The 13350-nt window shown below is 37.8% G+C and overlaps 6 non-coding genes and 2 pseudogenes across 6 annotated transcripts; 1 reads left to right on the top strand and 7 right to left on the bottom strand.

Moving 5' to 3' along the window:
• Positions 1 to 543: 543 nt before the first annotated feature.
• Positions 544 to 753, top strand: LOC125011500. The gene has a single exon (XR_007113192.1). It is a non-coding gene; the product is annotated as a small nucleolar RNA U3 (small nucleolar RNA).
• A 1988-nt stretch (positions 754 to 2741) lies between these two features.
• LOC125011515 lies at positions 2742 to 2956 on the bottom strand. The gene has a single exon (XR_007113205.1). It is a non-coding gene; the product is annotated as a small nucleolar RNA U3 (small nucleolar RNA).
• Positions 2957 to 4027: 1071 nt separating this feature from the next.
• LOC125011502 lies at positions 4028 to 4201 on the bottom strand (annotated as a pseudogene).
• Positions 4202 to 4279: 78 nt separating this feature from the next.
• LOC125011514 lies at positions 4280 to 4494 on the bottom strand. Its single transcript, XR_007113204.1, has one exon. It is a non-coding gene; the product is annotated as a small nucleolar RNA U3 (small nucleolar RNA).
• A 2804-nt stretch (positions 4495 to 7298) lies between these two features.
• On the bottom strand, positions 7299 to 7513 carry LOC125011513. Its single transcript, XR_007113203.1, has one exon. It is a non-coding gene; the product is annotated as a small nucleolar RNA U3 (small nucleolar RNA).
• Positions 7514 to 9637: 2124 nt separating this feature from the next.
• LOC125011499 lies at positions 9638 to 9846 on the bottom strand. Its single transcript, XR_007113191.1, has one exon. It is a non-coding gene; the product is annotated as a small nucleolar RNA U3 (small nucleolar RNA).
• A 530-nt stretch (positions 9847 to 10376) lies between these two features.
• Positions 10377 to 10591, bottom strand: LOC125011498. Its single transcript, XR_007113190.1, has one exon. It is a non-coding gene; the product is annotated as a small nucleolar RNA U3 (small nucleolar RNA).
• Positions 10592 to 11032: 441 nt separating this feature from the next.
• LOC125011501 lies at positions 11033 to 11228 on the bottom strand (annotated as a pseudogene).
• Positions 11229 to 13350: the final 2122 nt, after the last annotated feature.

Genomic DNA, 13350 nt, shown 5'->3' with positions numbered 1-13350 from the left:
GCTTCGGTTTTTCTGTCAATTCATTTATTGAGACACAACATAGTGTAATAGTCCAGACCAGTGTTTCTCAATTCCGGTCCTCGGGACCCACTACCCTGCATGATTTCGATGTTTCCTTCCTCCAACACACCTGATTCAAATGAATGGCTTCTTATCAGGCCACTGCAGAGCTTGATGATGAGCTGATCATTTGAATCAGGTGTGTTGGAGGTGGGAAACATCGAAATCACGCAGGGCAGTGGGTCTCGAGGACTGGAATTGAGAAACACTGGTCTAGAAGGCATGTACATGGTAAAGCTGACATGAAACACATTTGCATAAGACTTTCTGTTGTTTTCAGAGCAACTGAAAATAAAAAGGAGAATTTACTGTTAGAAAAGAGGTCGCTGAAACAGTATCAGTAAACTGAATATCTGATTCAACTTTATGTATTTATTAGTGATATGGATTTTCTCCTCTGACACAAACACTGATTAGGTCATGAACCCTGACAGAGAAGGACACGGCTCTGAATGAGATGCAGCTTGGATCATCTCACTAGTTAAGACTATACTTTCAGGGATCATTTCTATAGTTTTAGGCTTGAGAAATGTGCTTCTAAAGTGTATGGTCTCGCTAACCATGATGATGAGTTATTATATTTCTTTCTGAGCATGAAGTGGACAGAGATTAATGATTCATTTCATATGTTCTCTGTCATTGATGACTTTGTTTCTATAGAAGCAGATATGAAGGGAATATGTTCAGAGTGGTTACTGTCAGTTGTACCAATAAGGACCTTTGACTTTGAAAGGTCTTGTTTGTGAAGTACTTATTTTATTTGTGTCAAACTACTACAGTTAAGTTTAACATTAACCTGGAAAAAATGAACATGCCACCTGTCTTTTTCAAGTTAAAATGTGATTTTTCTGTGTCAGTCTAGTCATGGTTTTGCTGTGGGATACATTAGGCAGAACATAAACATTATGTTCTCCAAGGTAGAAGCAGAAAAATGGGAAAGTTGAAGGATCTGATCAGTCTTGAGAAGGGACAAATTCTACCATTGTGGTCCAAGGAAGGAAAAGCACTGAAGGGGCCAGAGGTGGCCAAGCTTCATTGATGCATGTGGAGAATGAAGCGACAGCGACAATCTTCATGATTTGGGCTCTACATGTCACCACATTTAATTTCAAACGAAAATGCTGAGATGCAATAGAAGAGCAGACTTTGAGTTTTAACTGAAGAGGTATACAAAAATTGCACCATCCAATAAACTTTGCTGCATTTATTTAATTTTTACATGCTGAAATGATCAGGATTTTTTTAGGGAATAACCCATGCAGCCCATCAAATGGTTTTTGAGTCCATTGTCTGATTACCTTTTGTCCTTTGAAAAAGAGGCGGCTACATATTAAAGAGCTGTAATTCCTAAAGCCTACTCTAATACTCTAAAATTACAGCTGAGAGTCTGCACTTTAAGCCCACATTGATTATATAACTGGATCTATACAAAGTTATATTAAATACCTATTCTTCAAAGAAATATTCAAATGAACACCACTAAATATTCTATCTCACATGACAAACCGAACCAATCAGTTGATTCATCACTCAAGCACTTCCAACATTACTCATAACGTGACCAAACCACGCCTCGGCACAGTGGATCCATACAACTGCTTCTTGAGCTACGGTGCATGTGTCGGAGGACCATCACTAGTTATAGTCTATAGAATAAAACAGGGTTCCACAAGCTTGAACTGCACCATGGAGCTTTGGCAGAAGATGGCCTGTTCTGATGAATCACGTCTTTGATACTACGAGGCTGCTCAGGTGCCTGTGTGTTATTTACCTACATTGTAAAACATTTCAAGTTGGTAAAACTTAGAAACGAAAGTTCACCTGCTGCCTTACAAACGAGATTGAACACAAACTGAAGAAAACCCTGTTTCAACTTGTTTCAGCATTTTCCTTTGAGTTAAAACAACTTGTAAAGTTACATGATAAGAAAACTCATTTTATCTTTTATCTGTTGTCAAATGAACTCACATTTCCAAGTTGAAATCAATTTATCTGTATTCATATCAACCGCCAATTTAAGTTGAGGGCATTAATGTGTCAGATTTCTCATCTTGATGACTAACGTCAAGTTTTAAAGTTGACCTAAACTAAGACAGATTCAATTCACATTTATTTCATAAGATGTTTGAGAGGAGATCATGCAAAGTTGGCCTTTAAATCCACCCATCCATTATGCTTATGGGGACAGTATTTATGCTGCTGTTGTAATACGTAATGTTTAATCCTCTTTTGTAGAGCCTTGTTTCAAAGGTATCACCATTTTATAGTAACAGTACTGTCTAATTAAAAAAAAAAATGAATATGGGGGCAGTCTCTATATTTCCCAATATTCATATCGCCCTTCCTCCTCCTCCTCCTCCTCTCACATTGCTTTGTCAACTCGAAACTGACTGTTGGAGAGAAGAAATATCTTCACATAACTTAGAGTTGCAATGTTTTACACTGTAAGACCCAAAAGCCCCCACTAACAATATTCTGTTGCCAGACACCACCAGATAAGAAGAGAGTATTATTAACTCACCAATGTGGTGAGGTACAACAAAAGTTCTCCAAGGAAGCCAAACCTAGACTCAGAAAAAAAATAGATTAGACAAGCAAGTTTACCAATCCCATGAGCTGGCTTAATGTTCAGGGTTCCTCCCCCATCTGATAAAATTTACTTTGCTCTCTAAGAGCCAGTAACCACTCTGAACATATTCCCTTCATCTGTGCTTCCATAGAAACACAGAACAGTCATCAATGACAGAGAACATATGAAATGAATCATTAATGTCTGTCCTCTTCATGCTCTGAAAGAAATATCATAACTCATCATCATGGTTAGCAAGACCATACACTTTAGAAGCACATTTCTCTAGTCAGAAACTATAGAAATGATCCCTGAAAGTATAGTCTTAACTAGACAGAAGAGTCAAACTGCATCTCATTCACAGCCGTGTCCTTCTCTCTCAGGGTTCAGAGCGAGCTAATGAGTGTTTGTGTCAGAGGAGAAAGTCAAAACAACAAAACAAAGACAAATATATAAAGTTGAATCAGATTTTCAGTCTACTAATTCTGTTTCAGATAACCTGTTTTCCTGTTTTCATTTTATGCTAACTTAGGCTCATTAAATCTACATAGACGTATAAGATAAACACTAAATCACATTTAATTCCCAGAATAGAAAAACTGACAGAAGATATACAGCTGATTTAAATCTTGGTTAAAACATTTGTTTTGCATTTTAAAAAATTTAAAAATTCTTATCGAAACTATGCCACAGAGAATGCTGCTGTAATCAAAGTTGAACATTGTCCAACCAACTCAAGTTCTAGCCTGTAGACCACTTTGTCTTGTCCAAAAATAATTATAGTCACCAACTTATTTTCATTTTTGTTCAAGAGAGATTTTTATTTTTTTTTTAAATGTGATTTGCTCAGAACTTCTGCTGACTCAGATTGTCTTTAATTGCTCTCATTAAAGCCAAGTCTGATATTTGGCAGCTTGTTTAAATCTTATACAGAGGTATAATATACATTTTTCATAATAACATTCACAAATGTTCATTGTAGTCATTATTTTCACATACACAAGCAGACATCTAACAGTAGCAATATCAGTATATTAGCCCTGATATGACTTGGTACCAGATCAAAAGGAAAAATAGTAGTATCACACATGCCTGATAGAACCTTTAGTTGATCTTACTAAATTCCTCATCTGTACGTAACAGATAGCACTCTGGACATTATTTCTTTTCCTTCCTTTTATTTACTTATTTCCATAATCTTATAAATATTGTGCAAATAGTAGATTGCATTTTTTTCCCTTTACGATGTATGGGGTGAGTCCCTGTACAGTGCTGCTGCAACTGTTAAATTTCCCAGTTTGGGATGAATAAAGCATCTATCTAAACCACTTACCCTCAAAATTCTTACAGCATCATTTATTGATGAACGATAATAAAGCTCATTCTTAATTTTGAGCAACCCCTGAAATGAACAACACCCTTCTTTATTACCCCATGAAGAAGCAAAGAACAATCGTCAATGATATAGAACATATGAAATGAAGCATTAATCTCTGTCCACTTCACACTCTGAAGGAAACATCATAACTCATCATCATGGTTAGCTAGAAATAATCCACATTTTGAGCTCTCAAAAAAAAAGAAATAATAATAATTAGGCTATATTGTAATTTTTATCATTTACTAAAGCACACTTTAGAAGAGCCAGTAACCACTCTGAACATATTCCCTTCATCTGTGCTTCCACAGAAACACAGAACAGTCATCAATGACAAAGAACATATGAAATGGACTGTTAATCTCTGTCCACTTCATGCTCAGAAGGAAATATCATAACTCATCATCGTGGTTAGCGAGACCATACACTTTAGAAGCACATTTCTCAAGTCAGAAACTATAGAAATGATCCCTGAAAGTATAGTCTTAACTAGATATCAGAGTCAAACTGCATCTCATTCCTAGCAGTGTTATTCTCTCTCAGGGTTCAGAGGGAGCTAATCAGTGTTTGTGTCAGAGGAGAAACACTCTAATTCTAGTAGGGCTAATACGTCTGATGTTCAGTTAGTATATGTCTGCATATTTTCCACAATAAATTATCCTTTCGTTTATTTACAGTCAGCCTCACAAGATACAGCCTCACACTGATTTGTCTCTGCAAACATTTTACTTTGAGCCTGACAGTTAAAAAGTTTGTTTAAACACTGTCACACGATTCAACAAACTTTAATTGGTGATCCTCAATATTCAGCATGTGCTTCAGTTAGAACAACTCGAACTACTTAACATGTTTACATGCATAAATAAACATAATCTCGTGCTAAAACCCTCCCCTACTGGCTCCCTTGGGACCAAGAGTACAAGAAAGAAGGAAAAAAAGGATCCAATTCTGCATGAGTGTAACATCAATGGGCTAATCATGTCAGTTGACAAGAAGAAATACTTAGATAACATAACTGATTAGAGATTTAACTCCTTTACTCAGTCAATAAATTGACACCACACTCTAATGTATGTGTCACAAGAGTCCTTCAGTGTATGTCTTAAGAGTCCATCTCCTAAATCATGTGTTAGGTTTCCAGACTGCAGAATGCATGTTGGTGCATATTTCTGAGGGTATGACTCCAAATATAGCAGTGAGTGGATTGGGTTTAAGAGATGTGTTGCATAGAACTGATAGACAGTCAAAAATGGACCAGAAATCAACTAGGCAGGGACAGGACCAGGACATGTGGCCCAGAGACACTTGGTTGCCACACCTGGGACAGGTAGGGATAATAGATGGGTACATTTTAGCTAGCCTATCATTGGAGTAATGTAACCTATGGGATATTTTGAACTGTATCAGTCAATGCCTTTACATTTATACATTTAGATACATTTAGCCCCGACATCCATTTCCAGATCCTGTTCCCAGGCCTCACACATTTTAGTGTGTGATGGAGAATCCATATTGTGTTTTATATCATGTACTTTGGAAAACAGAGCCCTGTTCCATGGATTCAGAAATTATACACAGAAACTTTGTTTTGTGGCTTGGGGTATCTAGGGGAATGTTTGGAGGTGAAACTGCATGCTTGGAAATATCTGATAATAAGAAGTGAGATCTTGGGATATTATGGTCTTTTACTAGGGCTTCCAAGGGTAGGAAAGAGCTCCCATCAAAGAAATATCAACCTGTCCTGATAATGATGCAAAGAGATGATTGAAAGAAAGAGGGGAAAGGCTATTCATCTGATCAAGGTTAGAATGTTTACGAAATTGTATCAAGATTCTAATGGAATTAGGCACAACAGGATTAGAAAAAGTCTTAATATTTGTCAATGGAGCTGAGATAGGGGATATCAATTGATTAGAGCTCCATCATCACCCAGGTAAGCCTGTTTTTGTCAGAGAACCACATCACCCAATATGCCAATTTGGAAATATTTGATGCCGAATAATAACAGAGGAAGTCTGGGAGTCCTCCTTCAGATTTCGATCTCTCCAGATGGATATTCCTTATACGAGGCGTAGCTTGGTTCCATATATTCATCCATTGTAATAAAGACATGTTTTGGGAGCCAGATAGGGATTGTTATACAGGAATCTAGGCAATACTGTCGTCTGGAGGGTGTTAATGCGGACCGCCAGCGAGACGGGGAGGCAGGACCACCTCTCTAAATCTTTTTTGGTTTATTCTACAAGACAGTTAATGTTATTCACTTCTCCTGTCAGTGGCTTTAATGTTGTGGCTGATAGATTGTTGATAATTGTTAATTCTATCGACTTGACTATTAATTTTTACAGCGGTTAACTTTTCTTTGTTTAAACTGTTCAGTTTAATATTGTAGAAAACCAAGAAATATACAAATGGTGAATTTTCATGGCGCTGTCTTCTTCATGTAACCTGGGGAAAATAACTAATGCACAACATAAAGAGAGGCTCAGCAACAAAACTTAATAACTGTGGGTTCCCAGCTCAAACTGACACTCGCCACAGAAACCACCGCACTGCTTCACTTTCATGTAGCTTACCTCCGATGAGAAAACGCCATGGTTTATTATTTTTATTGTGAACTTATTGTGTCCTTTGTCTCTTCTGTGCTCTCCCCCTTCATGTTTTGATTCATCAGCCTTGAGTTCAACATGATGTGATTCCCAGAGCTTGATAGTCCTTTTAACTGCAAAATGTTGGCAGTCAAAAATATCAATATACCCAGTCCCAAGGAAAGGAAGCATTATTTACAAACTGTGATCCGACCTCAGGTAGAGTTGGTGTTACTGTTAACTTTTATCTATATGGGTTGAGGGGAGGAGTCTCTTTGGGTTATCCCACAGATACAAGATGAGTTTGGGATCTAGTGAATTTAGAGGCCAGGTCAACACTTGTGTTTTTAGAGTTGTTACCAAAGAATGTGTGTCTGTGTCAGGCTGCATCCTGCTGGGGTTGACTGCTGCCATCAATGAGTGTCATTACTATGGGTTGGGGATTCTGGTCTGGTGTAGGTGGGTGCTACATATCAAGTAACATCAACATGAATCCAAAAGATCCAAAAGTCCCCCAGCAGAATAGGTATATTACTTGAAGTCTCCACAAAATACAGTTTGACAACTAAAATACTCTGTGGAAGTAAAACCTAGACAAACATAAATGCATCCCTTATGGTCCCAAAAACTTAGGTGAGAAAACTTCCTGTTGCCTGGATTTTCATCATTAAACTAAATGTACTTAAAACTCAAAGAGCCAATAACCACTCTGAACATATTCCCTTCATCTGTGCTTCCATAGAAACACAGAACAGTCATCAATGACAGAGAACATATAAAATGAATCATTAATCTCTGTCCACTTCATGCTCAGAAGAAAATATCATAACTCATCATCATGGTTAGCGAGACCATACACTTTAGAAGCACATTTCTCAAGTCAGAAACTATAGAAATGATCCCTGAAAGTATAGTCTTAACTCAACAGAAGAGTCAAACTGCATCTCATTCAGAGCCGTGTCCTTCTCTCTCAGGGTTCAGAGGGAGCTATTGAGTGTTTGTGTCAGAGGAGAAAATTCATATCACTTTTGAAGAAGACAAATATATGAAGTTGAATTGAATTTTAAGTCTACTAACTCTATTTCAGACGACCTCTTTTCCACCAATAAATGGTTAGGTTCATTAAATCTACATTAGACGCGCTTGATTTCCTTTTCAACTATTTCTGCCACTCTGATCATCTTCCCTCACTCATTACTCAACGAGAAGCAGAGAACAGTCATCAGCGACAGAAAATACACAACGTGGCCAAAAAAAGTTTTCTTTTATTTTTTTTATTTAACCTAGCGACTTGGTCCAAGCCTCCTATTAAATAATTACTGCATGCATGATTATCATTCAGCTGGCAACAAGTTATTTAATCCCAACTGATGCAATGAGTAGCTTCTCATTTCTTAAACGACCACGACACATCCCGTGGTGGTAGACAAGATAGTAGTCTGTTTGAGATGGAGAAGGGTCAAATCACTGGCATGTATCATATTCACACATGGACTGGCCACCACGGAGTCGAGTCCTGCACCCCACTGAGAATCTTTGAGGTGTGCTGGAGAAGGCTTTGTTCAGGATTCAATACAAGATCTTGATGAAAAATGAATGCAACACTGGATGGAAAGAAATCTTGTGATCTTTGTAGAAGCTTCTTATCGAAACTATGCCACAGTGAATTCCGCTGTAATCAAAGTTAAAGGAGGTCTGATCAAATATCAGAGTGTATGACCTCTTTTATTGTCAGGCAGTGTAAATGAAATAAATAATATCATAATAAATCATAATAAAAAAAACTACAATATTCAGAGAAAGATGGACTGAAATCACTATGCTCACATATATAAATCTAAAACTGTAATTAGTGAATGAGCAGAGCAAGGGAAGGATTAGTCGCGCACTGAGAAGGGATTATTACAGCTCACAAATTTGGTTAGCCACAACACTAAACCTACTTGTTTGACAAAGTATAAAGAAAAGAATTACTACATTGAAGCAAATCCCAGACAAAGCTAAATAACCAACTATTTGAGCTCTCTGAAAAAAAAATTATTGAGACAAGTACCTCATTCTCAGCAACTGATGTAATGTTGTGAGTTTTATCATAAAACATAATGCACTTCACTGAAGAGCCAGTGACCTTCATCTTTGCTTCCACAGAAACAGAGAACAGTCATCAATGACTTTTGAAGAAGACAAATATATAAAGTTGAATCTGATAGTCAGTTTAGTATTTCTGTTTCAGATGACCTATTTTCCACCAATAAATGCTCCATTTTATGCAAATTTTGGGTTCAGTGGGAGCTAATCAGTGTTTGTGTCAGAGGAGAAAATCCATATCAACTGACAGAATATATACAACTGCTTTAAATCTTGGTTAAAACATTTGTTTTGCATTTTAAAAAATTAAAACGCTTCTTATCGAAACTCTGCCGCAGAGAATGCTGCTGTAATCAAAGTTAAACGTGGTCCAACCAAGTCAAGTTCTAGCCTGTAGACCACTCTGTCTCGTCCAAAAAGAATTACATCAGTTAGAGCGACTGTTCTTATTTTCATGTCTTTAATTGCTCTCATTAAAGAGAAGGAAGCTTTGGTTCTACCTCTTCAATTAAAACTGAAAGTCTGCTCTTCTATTGCATCTCAACATTTTCATTTGAAATCAAATGTGGTGACATGTAGAGCCCAAATCATGAAGATTGTCACTGTCGCTTCATTCTCCACATGCATCAATGAAGCTTGGCCACCTCTGGCCCCTACAGTGCTTTTCCTTCCTTGGACCACAATGGTAGAATTTGTCCCTTCTCACATACCACATGCTTCTAACATACCACCTTTGAGAACATAATGTTTATGTGCTGCCTAATGTATCCCACAGCAAAACCATGACTAGACTGATACAGAAAAATCACATTTTAACTTGAAAAAGGCAGGCAGTATGATTATTTTTTCCAGGTTAATGTTAAACTTAATTATAATAGTTTTACTCAAATAAAAATATTTACTTCATGAAGTAACAAGACCTTTCAAAGGCCCTTATTTACACAATTGTCAGTAACCACTCTGAACATATTCCCTTTTTCATTACACCATGAAGAAGCAAAGAACAATCATCAATGACAGAGAACATATGAAATTAATCTCTGTCCACTTCATGCTCAGAAGGAAATATCATAACTCATCATCATGGTTAGCGAGATCATACACTTTAGAAGCACATTTGTCAAGTCAGAAACTACAGAAATGATCCCTGAAAGTATAGTCTTAACTAGAGAGAAGAGTCAAACTGCATCTCATTCCTAGCAGTGTTATTCTCAGTCAGGGTTCACAGGTACAGACACTACAATGTTCAGGCACCATCAATTTCATTCATGTATTTTCAGAGGACATCACGACAGGATAGAGCTGCATGTTGCTGCGTTCCATTGTCACGTCACCTTTGTCATCAACAAGTTCACTGCACCAGTATAATACTGTGAGTCTCCATAAAATAAAATAAAAAGTCAAATTATGATAGAATTCAGCACAGACTATGCTCACGTTGATCCACGTGGAAGCTAAAAACAGTCTTTGTGACAACAAGTGTTATTCACACAATGAGAAGAGAATGTTACAACTCATGAATGTGGTCAGGTACAAACACCACATCTGTTCGTTTAACAACAAAAACACTACATGAAAGCAAAACCTAGGCAAAGAGAAATAATCCACATTTTGAGCTCAGAAAAAAAAAGACAAACTGGGTTATGTTGTAATTTTTAATCATTTAACAACGCACACTTTAGAAGAGCCAGTAACCACTCTGAACGTATTCCCTTCATCTGTGCTTACATAGAAACACTGAACAGTCATCAATGACAGAGAACATATGAAATGGACTGTTAATCTCTGTCCACTTCATGCTCAGAAGGAAACATCATAACTCATCATCATGGTTAGCGAGACCATACACTTTAGAAGCACATTTCTCAAGTCAGAAACTACAGAAATGATCCCTGAAAGTATAGTCTTAACTAGACATCAGAGTCAAACTGCATCTCATTCCTAGCAGTGTTATTCTCAGTCAGGGTTCACAGGTACAGACACTACAATGTTCAGGCACCATCGATTTCATTCATGTATTTTCAGTAGACTTCACGACAGGATAGAGCTGCATGTTGCTGCGTTCCATTGTCACGTCACCTTTGTCATCAGCAAGTTCAGTGCGCCAGTATATTACTGTGAGTCTCCATAAAATAAAATAAAAAGTCAAATTATGATAGAATTCCGCATATGCTCACTCTGATCCACATGGAAGCTAAAAACAGTCTTCATTATGACGAGAAGTGTTATTCAAGTGCTGAGATGAGCATGTAACCGCTAATGAATGTGTCCAGGTACAACAAACACCATATCTGATAGTTTGACAACAAAAACACTACATGGAAGCAAAACCTAGACAAAGAGAAATAATCCACCATTTAAGCTCTCAGAAACACAGAACAGTCATCAATGACAGAGAACATATGAAATGAATCATTAATCTCTGTCCACTTCATGCTCTGAAAGAAACATCATAACTCATCATTGTGGTTAGTGAAACCATACACTTTAGAAGCACATTTCTCAAGTTAGAAACTATAGAAATGATCCCTGAAAGTATAGTCTTAACTAGAGAGAAGAGTCAAACTGCATCTCATTCACAGCCGTGTCCTTCTCTCAGGGTTCAGAGGGAGCTAATCAGTGTTTGTGTTGTGTTTTTGCCAGAGAACCACATCACCCAATATGCTAATTTGGAAATATTTGATGGCAAATAATAATGGAGGAAGTCTGGGAGTCCTCCTTCAGATTTAATCTTTCCAGATAGCTATTCTTTATACGAGGCGTTGCATGGTTCCATATATTTATCCAGTGTATTAATAAAATGATAGTCTTTTCAGCACTGCAAACCTGCCATCAAGTATTAGTAGTTAAAAATATCTAAGTCAAGAGTTATAGTCTTTAGTATGTCACACGTTCGTCTTCAATGAGAAAACACGGCATTCATATTACCTAGAGTCCATCTCCAGTGCTGGCAGATGAACCAGGCTCCAGCCCCTGGCTTCAAGCAGAGATCGAGAGTGTGGTGAGCTTCATTTCTCAGAGTGACTATAGAAGGAAGGTGGAGCAGGTGCTCTAAATCCATCAACTTTTTGTTTTTAATAACAGAACAATGGACATTACAATGGCCCTAGGGAATCAGGAAGTCTCTCAACCAGACCAGTGCAGCACAGCAACAGGGGTGCGACAGCCACACAGGCAACCAACCTCCATCAGATTTAATAATCTGATTTGGTCAAATGCTTTTGAACCTCTTCAATTGTAGTTTTGGCAGCATCAGTTTGAGTGTGAGAGATTACGTCACAAAATAGCACTTTCTTCATCAGTCGACACATTTGTTCATCCTTTCTTCTTTTCTTAACATACCATAATTTCAAATATAAATGCTGGTAAAACTTTTTTCTTTTTTAAATGTAAAGAACAGGAACTTCTTTCATCCTTTCATTCTCATTTTTCCTATTCCTTAATCTTTTCTACTCCTTACTCTTCTTTTACTTCTCTGCCTTCTCTTCCTCCTACCCTTCTTCTCCCTTTGTTCCCATTTTTATCTTCCGTCTTCCTCCGTTTTGCCTTCCTCCTTCTCCTTCTTCTTCTCCTCCTTCCCCATACTTCTCCGCATCCTCTTTCAACTTTTTCATCTTCTCTTCCTCATTTTCTTCCTTCTCTCTCTTCCCCATCATCCTCCTCCTTTCTTCTTATTCTTCCATTTTCTTCTCCTCTTCCTTTGCCATTTCATCCCACAGGCCAGAAATATATATTAAGCTGACATTTTTTAGTCCTTTGATTGCTGTTAGTTCTAGGCAGAAGTGAGACGCTAAAAACATCAAAGTATTTTCAGTTATTCTAATCAGTCATTTGAAACATTTTTCCGTCTTTGAGGGATTTTGACAGGTTGACAGATGACTACAGTGACATGGTTACAGATCTATCATCCTGTCTGAGATTTTCTTGTTCAAGTTCAACGACAGGTGAAATAAACACACCAATAGTTCCCTTGGCTAAAAAATCTAAAGGAAGACTGAAATAGTCAAGCAGTGACAGTTTATCACAGTTAGATCCTGGATGGACATAAATCATTGTCTGAGTACATAATTAAGCAGAACAGACTAACAAGTGATTGTGGATATATACGTGTAAGTACTGTATATACTATGGACAAACTCATCATGATGTTATCCATTGGATTCTGGACCACCATGTTGGTAGAGTGCTCACACGTGGATACTCCAAATATGGACATGGGGGTTGTATTGGGGCAGAGCTGAGACCTGCACACCCAGCTCTCTGCTACCTGTTAGCTCAGGCTATAGCCTGTCACTCAAAGCAGGAACGTCATTAATTATGCAGAATTTTAAGCCTTAATAAATCTGTGGGGATTTTCTCCCTTTTTCAGCTAGCCTCAAGCGGCCACTCGATGAACTGCAATGTTTTGCACTTCCACATGGGCTTTGTCGCTCAGCCCGGAGGTTGCTGCTTGGTTTCTCCTTGTAACTTTTGAACTCCTTATTTCATGCAGCACACTGCTGGCTGTGCTTCGTTGGAGAACAACCAGCGAACGGTGAAATAGCAACAGTGTTTCTTCTATATGCTCTGGTGTTCCCTCAAGACACCTAAGGGTGGACAGACACCTGGCACATCTACAAGCGTGCGCGCACTCATCAGACGAGAGAGAAACCTACTGCACACACATC

This window comes from Mugil cephalus, chromosome 7, assembly GCF_022458985.1.
Source record: "Mugil cephalus isolate CIBA_MC_2020 chromosome 7, CIBA_Mcephalus_1.1, whole genome shotgun sequence".
Lineage (NCBI taxonomy): Eukaryota > Metazoa > Chordata > Actinopteri > Mugiliformes > Mugilidae > Mugil > Mugil cephalus.
This window is presented reverse-complemented; position numbering and strand designations above follow the sequence as displayed.